The sequence below is a fragment of the Sceloporus undulatus genome, chromosome 3, assembly GCF_019175285.1.
Source record: "Sceloporus undulatus isolate JIND9_A2432 ecotype Alabama chromosome 3, SceUnd_v1.1, whole genome shotgun sequence".
NCBI lineage: Eukaryota > Metazoa > Chordata > Lepidosauria > Squamata > Phrynosomatidae > Sceloporus > Sceloporus undulatus.
This window is the reverse complement of record NC_056524.1, coordinates 52,059,701-52,067,582: the sequence shown is the minus strand read 5'-3', so window position 1 is coordinate 52,067,582 and position 7,882 is coordinate 52,059,701. Positions and strand designations below refer to the sequence as shown.

The following is a 7,882-nucleotide window of genomic DNA, read 5'->3' as shown; positions in this document are numbered from 1 at the left end:
TGTGTGTGCATGTAGAAAGAGAGAGAGAGACAGACAGACAGACAGACAGACAGACAGACAGACAGACAGACAATTACTGGCATGACCTGTTTCTGAGAAAGCCATGCTGGCTTTTCAGGTGGAAAAAGATATTTAAATACCCTGTTCGTATGTTTACCTCTCATTAAGCTCCTCTTTCAATCCTTTGCTTGCTGCTGCCTGCTACCTGTACTGAACACTTCAAGATAAGCTTGCAGGTATAAGAAGTTAGTGTGCTTGTGGGCTACTGACTCTCGTCCCTTTTTTTTTACTTTTACTCTGCCTACTAAGTCCCCCTTCACTACTTTCAAAAAATTCTTATCAAGTCTTCCCTGTGGCAACTTGGCCCTGCCTTTCACCTTGCCTTGCCTTATTCTGTCACTGCTTATCACTTTTCCTTCCTCGACTAAGAATGCGAATTAACAATCACTACTGTTTCATAGTGGCTGATATTGTAACTTCACATTTGACCAATTATGTGTACCCTAAAATTTTCCATCAATGGTTCGATTGACAAATTATTCAGCCATAGCAAAATATACATGTGCTATACATAAACATTTTGATTCTTTTCCAGTGAAAGTGAATTGGTCAATTAAAATTGAGTTAATTAAGAATGAATGCCTAATTAAATTCAAGTAGCCATACAAGGCATGGAATAATCTCTGCATTGTGTTTATGCATGTTGATTGTGGTCCCTTGCTTCCCTCCCCCCTCCCCCCCCAAAGATAACAAATTAACCAGGAAAGAAAAGAAATATGGAGACCTTTTTTGTAGTTAATAATATGTAGGATATTTGGAAAAAGAAATGATATAAACACAGCTGAAAAATACAATGTCATTTTCTTTATTCCCCAACTCTCACATTTCTCTCTCTCTCTCTCTCTCTCTCTCTCTCTGGATATGTGAAAAACCTTGCAGCTATAGGATGAATTTAAAAATTCATTCAACTTTTTATTTGTTCTCTCAAAATTGAAAATAAAGGGGAACATTGTAGCTAGTATACTGTAGCTAGTATAACTACTCCCCACCTTTCTCTGCGTTTAGCTGGCTCTGGGAGCTAGTGAAAGGCAGAGGAGAGAGGGGGAAATTTTGTAACATTTGCCTTCAGTTCTGGGCTCAATAATTTCTTTTTTTCAGGATTTTCTTTTGCTCTGAACTCTGAAACGTAGATGGTGGTGGAAGTGATGCTGACTTGACTTGAATCCCCTGTAATTTTAATTGTTTTAAGCTTACTTTGAACCTTTTGGCTCTATATAACCTTTGTGAAAAGGTTTTCATAAAGCTGTAAATTCCATTTGTTGTGAAGTGAAGGACTTTACAAACATTAAAGCAAGGGTGGGAATTGTGTGGCTCTCCAGATATTGCTGAACTGCAGCTCCTAGCATTCCTTGCCATTGGCTATGCTTGACAAGGCTGTTGGCAACTGCAGTTTCTCTATACAATACTGACCTCTACATTACAGTAAGAATATACTAGTGAGTCACACAGCATTACAAAAGATTTTGTTTATGTCCAGAAGGACATTGTCATATGTCCGCTTGGAGGATTCCAGGTGTTAGTTTAAATAGTTTAATAATTTTTTTCTTTTCTCTCCTGATCCTGAAGGCAAGTGGTATGATGATTTCTCTGATGAGTCACAATCATTATTTAATACTAAAATAAATAAATAAATAAATAAATAAATAAAATTGTGCAGCTTTTGTTGTGGCTTGTGTGCTGCGCCCATAACCCTTGTTGGGACCTATGAAATGACGCACAGTGTCCACCACGACCACCTGCAGAGTTCAACCATGTCGACAGGACGCCAAGAAGAAGGAATCTGTGAAGATGTCTTCAACTAATAATGACTCTTACAAGTCTTCACTCTAAACGAGGGCTTTAATCTTCCTTTGCAGTATTTACAACATAGATATACACAGTACATTGGACATTTGTCTCTAATACACACTATTTACACCAACCAACAATAACACAACCTCTGAGGCAGCCACATTAACACACAACCATCTCACTGCCTCTCAGTAACAGACACAGCCTACTCATAGGCACCAACTGTCTCTCAGTAACAGACACAGCCCACTCTCAGGCACCAACTGTCTCTCACTACTCTCAGTGACAGTTGAGAACTGACAGTTGCATCAACATTCCGATGATGCTCTGTTTGAATGCTGCCACATTAGCTGCCACTGGAACTGTAAATTACCTGCACAACAGCTCCCCCAGTGGCCACACCCAGAAGGATTTTAGAAGCAATTCACATTTGTGACTGGTAAACAGATCTTTTTGTTCCTGCTTGAATAAACTTTGTCCAAGTCTTTGACATCTTTTTTTTTAAATCACCCATAAAATGTGACAATAGAGTAGCTATTTCCCCTCTCCATCCAGCTTGCTGAAGCCCATTATCTTTCTTGGTATTTTAACAGATGTAGAACTCCTGCAGAGGAATGAACAGACAGAAGAGATGAAACAGGTGCAGTGGTCTGAACTAATCTAACAATGTGATGAAATGAGTATGTAATACGTAGCAGTACAACAGTTGGCAGTTTCCAACCTGTTGCCCTAGTGAATTGGGGGGGGGGGCTATATCGCAAAATCATGGCTAGCTGTTTGGAAAACAGTTCCTTAGTTTCTGGTTACACTGATCAGGAATTTTGCCACCCATCAGCAGAATTTGGTTTCATCTCACTTGAAATCATAGAACATGATTTCTTGAGCTTGAAGGGTTTCTATTTATCTATTTATCTTTTCCTCCAAGGTGCACTAGCATACAAAAACTTTAAAGGACTTAGCATATCAGTTGACTGTGTAGAAATGAGGGACAATGTACTTGTATTTTCACAGCCGGTAATCCACAAAATGGTTATTTGGTTTGTAGAGCAGAAAACAGTGAGGAGACAAGCTCCACATACTCTGAGATGGTCAACTGTTAAACTATTGATCATCTCAGAGCAAATGGAACTTGGCAATGTGCTTTTCAGTTCTATTTTCACTACTATATTTGCTTTATAGATGCATAATTTTAAAAAATTTACAGTGTGCTTAAATATGAAAAATTAACATTTGTGAATATGAATGAGCAACTAGGAACCAAACATTCTAACATGATTAATTCCATTGTTTTTTTAAATTGAATTTTAATATATAGATGAACAGCTAACCTTTTTGCAAACTAATTTTTGGAACTCAGGCCCGGTACATACATTTCGGAATGTCCGGGCTGGCGGTGGCCTATTTCCCTCTGGAGGGAGGCTGCAGCTGCCAAATCATGTGGCTTCCCTCTGGACTAAAAAGAACTTGGTATTTCCAGGTTCTTTTTAAGGCATCGGAGTAACATCATGAGTGCACCATGGGACGCCGCCATTAGTATGCCACCACTCCGTACTAGTGTTAGGGATCATGCAATTGGTGCATGGTCACTAACCCTAGTATTGCTGCCACCACGCCACAAAGTGCCCTTCTGTATCAGGCTTCAGTTTCAACATCTGGTTACCAAGAAAAACAAGTCTAAAGTCACCTTAGGTTCATAGAACAGTCTCTCTTCCTAATAATCATTATGATAATTCAAAATGTCTTTATTCTAAGTCATGTCATTTATCCATCTAGCTCTCTATACCCTCCTCTAATTGCAATAAATTCTCCAGTGGTTTCTTCTGGTTGTATTCCAAGACATCTTTTGAACTGGAGATTCTGGAATTCCCATGCCTGCAAAGCATGTGTCACTGAATCTCATCTAACCCATCCAGTGTCACGTAAGGAAATGGATGACCTTGCTATAATTACATCTCTAAGAGTAGCCCTTAACACTCTCCACATAGAAGCAAACAGAAGCCATTTTCACTATACAGGTAAAGTGGGGATGGGTTGAATTCTGGGAACTTTTTTTTATTGCTTTATATAATGACCAAACATGATGTTATTAGGAAATGCCCATAGAATTTTTGCTTTATTTTGCTTTTTAAATTAACAAATATAAATAATCATAATATGGATCGAACAACATAGCAAGTGGAAGTTTTTTTTAGGGGGGGATCTAGCCAGCCATGACCCCAACAAAACTGACACTCTCTACTTCTCCTAATTGTTTATTTCAAAATATAATATTGTGATTTTCTGCTATGGCGTTAATATCATGCCTTGTCCTAAACTGAGGGCCTATAAAGCAGCAGGGAATGGAATATCATGTGTTGGCTCCAGTGTTTAAAAGATAACCCACCTCTCTCATTTCAGTCCCTTAGCTAAAATGTTTGAGACCAGAAGTATTTTGGATTTTGGAGTTTTTCTTATTTTGTAATATTTGCATACACATAATGAGATATCTTGGATGTGGAACCCAAGTCTGAATATAAAATTCATATATATTTTATATATACCTTATAAACATAGCTGAAGGTAATTTTATGCACAATATTTTTAATATGTTTGTGCATGAAACAAACTTTGTATACACTGAACCATCAAAAAGCCAAGATGTCACTATCGGAACCATCCATGTGGACAATTTTGGATTTTGGAATATTTCAGATTTCAGAATTCTGGAAAAGGATGACTCAATCTGTACTTAATTGCCAATGATCTGGAAGGAATACTTCCCTTCAGATAGTTTTGAATATGTCTCCCACCACACCTGATCATGGGCCATGCTAACTTGACGCTGTGCAATAAACCTCCAAAAGGACCCACAAGGAAAGACTGATCTGTTTATAACTTTATTTCTTCACACCTCGGGATCACTGCAGTGCAGATAAACTACCACCTTATCTTGAGGGTGGCACCATTTTGCTTCTAAATATATAGAACACGAACACCCAAATTGAGTGCTAAAGGGGATGGTGATTGTGGCCTTGCTGACTGATGGCCTTCATGGCAGTGGTACAGTGAATCCACTCTAGTCAACATTTTATTCCACCATCGATATGAAAAACACCAGCTTCTGCTGGTGGTGTAGTAGGGTTCAAAATAGACTTTGGCCTGGGAAAGATGGGCCAAAGTGTTGTGCCACCGCCGATACTAGGGTTCTGGAGCGTGCAGCATCTGCATGCTCCAGAACCCTAGCACATGACAACAGTGGCATCCTGACGGCATCCCGTCCACATGGGCAACACACGCCATACAGATGTCGCTGTGCATTTCTTATGTCTGCACAGCATCAGCAAAAGAACCTGGTTTCTATGGGTTCTTTTGGGGGCAGAGGGACACCACAAAGTTTGGCTGCTGCAGTGTCCCTCTGGGGAAAAACCTCCAGCCGCCCTGACAAGAAGGTATGTACTGGGCTTTTAAGAGATATCCAGTAGCAGGGTATTTAACAGAACACTCTTCTGGCATAATGGGAGAAGTTAATGTTCACTACATATGAATTTATGGGTAATGGCAGGTAGCAAAATTTAGAATGTAGAGCAGACATCTCTATATTTCACACTCAGTTGATGTCCTTTTCCTCATTTTGCAGCTTGTGTTCTGAGACAGTTTATTCAGACCAGCTGAGAGCTTTTTTATCATGAGCTTTTTATAGACAATTTCAATGCACCAAGACAGGGTGCATTTGTCGCTTTTGGGCTCAATGAAATCTCTGGGATTTTTTAGTCAGCTTTACACGAAGCCCTAGGGCTGCCATCAAGTCTGTGGTGCCATGTTTTGTAGCTAATCAGCATTCCCTACATCAAGTTAAGATTTTTCTCCATCTAAATATGACAATGCACAACCTCCCTGGAAAATTAAGTGTGCCAAATGTGCACTAGTTTATGAAGTAAAAAATGAGAACCGGAAATGAGTTTCAGATATTTATCTAAAGCTTTATACAGAAATATTTTAAAAGTATAGGTTACTTAGCAGTTGCTTAGTAACCCTACTGAGTAAGAAGCTGGAGACCATTATTGTCTCACCCTATGTGGTTATTTTGCTTTTTATACCTTAATAAGGCAGACTAGCATGCAGACAGCACATGTCATCACGTTCTGTCATTGCTATGAGTTCTTTCAGAAATATTTCTATCATATTTTTCTTGCAATCCGTGTAATTGATTTGCACTGACCATGTCTTTTCAATAAGCTGACTATATCCTTCAGGAAATTAATCCTTTAATATTTTCCACCTTTAGGAAACACTTGTGACTTATGCCTCCCAACTCTAGTTGCTGCTTCATCTAACTCTGTTTCTCTTCCTGTACAATTTGAGAAGCAAGCACAAATGGAAAATAACCAGTAGCCATAGGGTTAAAATTGAAAAGTAGAGGTGGAACAGGGCAGAGGAAAATTCACATCTACTGTGAAATTGCAGTTAAATTTGTCTTTTATTAGGTTCTGTAGTATATTAAATTGAGTTAATTTGCATATGACTTCTACACCAGCTTTGTCAAAGGTGTAAAGGAATGGTTGTTGGTAAAATGCAGTCAGCTGTTATGAATATGACTGGGAAATTAATTTTATCCTAAATACCTACACCAGAGAAAACATGAAAAGTGCTTTAAAAATAAAATTGATCTCTTCTTTGCATCCAGATGTGAAGGAAATACAAGATATCAGCATGATATTCCTGCAATAAACACCTATCCATCTATAAAATGCTGAAAAGGAAAATAACTTTTATTAGGACCACTAAACAATCACAAAGGCAGCAAATAGATTGTTTAAACTTTCATGTTTCCTCAAAACTCTTCATCAGGCAAAAGAAAAAGAAAAAAAAAGAATTCTGTACATAAATTAGGAAACAGAAGAGACAGAAAGTAAAAAGGTTTTACTTTGTGTATTTATCATTGTGTGTATTTGTGAAGGTGTAAGATGGTTACAGTCAGTAGGGAAATGAAGGCTGCCATGTTATAACAGGCAGTTGAATCCACATCAGACTCAAAAAAAGAGTATGTAAGATGTTGGATCTAATTTGGGATAAGGTTGAGCATGTTGTGTTGGATTTGGTTAGTTTAGCCTCTTTGAGAGAAAGACAAAGAATGGTTCAACTCATAAGGCAGTCTCCTTTCAGAGAGCTTGCAAAGAAATATGCTGAATCTCTGGCATATCCTTCTAATACTTCGGTCCAAAACACACTTCAGAAATAATACAGTTTGAGACCCCTTTAATTGCCCTGGCTCAATGCTAGGGAATCCTGGGAATTGTAGTTTATTGTGGCCCCAGAGCTCTCTGATAAAGAAGGCTCAATGTCTCACAAAACTACAGTTCCCAGAATTCCCTAGCACTGATCCACAGCAGTTAAAGTGACCTCAGAGTGGATTATTTCTGTAGTGTGTTTTGGACCTTACTCCACCAAAACAAGGCAAACAGATATTATCGAAAGACATAGCTGTGTTAGTGTAGAAACTCAGTGTATAAAGAGATCTTAAAATCATTACATTGGCTGCCTATTAGCGTCTGGGCACAGTACAAGGTGATGGTTATCACCTATAATTTAAAGCCCTACATGGCCTGAGTCCAGTCTACTTGAAGGAACATCTCCTCCCATACAGTCCTTCCTGTACACTCCGATCCTCCGGGAAAAACCTTTTACAATCTAGAAAGACCAGACTGGCGGTGACCTCCTGGAGGTCCTTCTCTGTCACTGCTCCAAAACCCTGGAATGACCTGCCGGAAGAGATCTGCCAATTATCCTCACTTGAGGCTTTTAAAAAGGCGACAAAAACCTTTCTCTTCCAGCAGGCCTTCCCCGACTGTTAATGTCCAGGAGTAACTGAATCCCCCTCCTTTTATTATTTTTCTTATTTGTGGTTTGTCTAGTAACTTTGTCATATTGTTATGTATTTTTAACTATGTTTTATTGTTTAATTTTATACTTGTGAGGGAGGGTTGGGCTGGGGTCTTATGGGGCTTATTGTTTTTATTGTTGTATATTTTATAATATAATTATAATTGAGGGG

The 7,882-nt window shown here is 38.7% G+C and overlaps 1 long non-coding RNA gene across 2 annotated transcripts in view; it reads left to right on the top strand.

Annotated features, from left to right (window-relative positions):
* Positions 1-2,177: 2,177 nt before the first annotated feature.
* LOC121924928 overlaps positions 2,178-7,882 on the top strand; it is a 9,656-nt gene continuing 3,951 nt past the window's right edge. Inside the window, exons 1-3 of one of the 2 annotated variants that reach the window (XR_006102765.1) lie at positions 2,178-2,290; positions 2,445-2,491; positions 3,625-3,866. This is a non-coding gene — a long non-coding RNA (uncharacterized LOC121924928). The remainder of the gene's footprint in view (positions 2,291-2,444; positions 2,492-3,624; positions 3,867-7,882) is intronic. The other variant, XR_006102766.1, reaches the window with a different exon arrangement.